This window comes from Orycteropus afer, unplaced genomic scaffold (genome assembly GCF_000298275.1).
Source record: "Orycteropus afer afer isolate SDZICR_OR568_19922 unplaced genomic scaffold, OryAfe1.0 scaffold00231, whole genome shotgun sequence".
Classification (NCBI taxonomy): domain Eukaryota; kingdom Metazoa; phylum Chordata; class Mammalia; order Tubulidentata; family Orycteropodidae; genus Orycteropus; species Orycteropus afer.
Window position 1 is genome coordinate 3,327,962 of NW_006921818.1, and position 1,854 is coordinate 3,329,815.

General features: G+C 38.1%; 1 protein-coding gene across 1 annotated transcript in view; it reads left to right on the plus strand.

Moving 5' to 3' along the window:
- Positions 1–1,854, plus strand: part of DNAH6 (dynein axonemal heavy chain 6) — a 447,135-nt gene that overhangs the window by 219,491 nt on the left and 225,790 nt on the right. The gene's annotated exons all lie outside the window — the stretch shown is intronic.

Genomic DNA, 1,854 nt, shown 5'->3' on the forward strand with positions numbered 1-1,854 from the left:
TGTCTCACCTACTTTGGTCATGTTGTCAGAAGGAACCATTCCCTGGAGAAGGATATCATGCTTGGTAAAGTGGAAGGTCAACAAAAGAGGAAAAGGCCCTCAACAAGATGGATTGACACAGTGGCTACAACAGTGGGCAAAGATATAGCCAGAATCATAGAGTTGGCCCAGTGTTTCATTCTGCTGTACATAGGGTCGCTATGAGTCAGAGATGATTCAACAACACCTAACAGCAACTACTATTACAGAATTGTCTCTCTTCTTTCAATTCAGTTGGTGTTTGCTTTATGTGTTTTGGAGCTCTTGACTCTTTCATCCTTATATAATGTCTTTCCTTGTCCTTTATGCTGGTTTTCACCTTGAAGTCTTTTTTTGTCAGAAATGAATGTTGCCATTCCTGCTCTTTTTTGGTTGCTGTTAGCTTGATTTGTTCCTGCATCCCTTGATTTTCAATTTATCTTCATCTTTGTGTCTAAGGTGTGTCTTGTAGGCAGCATATTGATGAATCTTGTTTTCTTATCAGTTCTGCCATTCTCTTTATCTTGACTCATGGATTTAATCCATTTACATTCAATGTAATTAATGATAGGTATGAATTTATTGCTGTTATTCTTTTGTGTTTTTTACTGTGGTGTTGGTAGTTACGTTGTTCCAAATATTTTTCCCTGCTGAATTCATTTTGTTACTGGTTTTCCTTTCCCTGTCCTCCTCTGTTGATTTTGTGTTTACTAAACCTTTGTGATTTTTTTCTTTTTTATTTTGGTTAGAAGGTTTATTAATTTTCCTTGTAGTTACAGTGTAGTAAATTTTTATCTCCCTAAGTTTGGAAAAGCAAATGGAAGAAATGACAATATAAAAGAATTGAACCAAAGATTTCAAAGAGCAGCTCGAGAAGACAAAGCCAATTACTGTAATGAAATGTGCAAAGACCTGGAGTTAGAAAACCAAAAGGGCAGAACACGCTTGGCATTTCTCAAGCTGAAAGAGTTGAGGAAAAAATTTAATACTTGTGCTGCAATATTGAAAGATTCGAAGGGCAAAATATTGAATGATGCAGGGAACATCAAAAGAAGATGGAAAGAATACACAGAGTCACTGTACCAAAAAGAACTGGTCAGTCTTCATCCATTTCAGGAAGTGGCATATGATCTGGAACCAATGCTACTGAAGGAGGAAGTCAAAGTTGCAATGAAGGAATTGGCAAAGAACAAGGCTTCCGGAATTGATGGAATACCCATTGAGATATTTCAACAAACAGATGCTGCACTGGAGACACTCACTAGGTTATGCCAAGAGATTTGGAAGACAGCTATCTGGCCAACTGACTGGAAGATATCCATATTTGTACCCATTCCAAAGAAAGGTGATCCCACAGAATGTGGAAATTATAGAACAATATCATTGATATCACACACAAGTAAGATCTTACTGAAAATAATTAGAAACAGTTGCAGCAGTATATTGACAGAGAACTTCCAGAGGTTCAAGCCGGATTCAGAAGAGGACGTGGAACAAGGGATATCATAGCTGCTGTCAGATGGATCTTGGCTCAAGGCACACACTACCAGAAAGATGTTTACTTGTGCTTTATTGACTATGCAAAGACATTTGATTGTGTGGATCATGACAAGTTATGTCACATTGAGAAGAATGGGAATTCCTGAACACTTGATTGTATTCATGAGGAACCTGTACCTTGACCAGGAGGCTGTCCTTCAAAAGGAACAAGGGGACACTGCATGGTTTAAAATCAGGAAGGGAGTGTGCCAGGATTGTAACCTTTCCCCCATACTTATTCAATCTATATGCTGAGCAAATAATCCGAGAAGCTGGACTATATGAAGAAAAACGTGG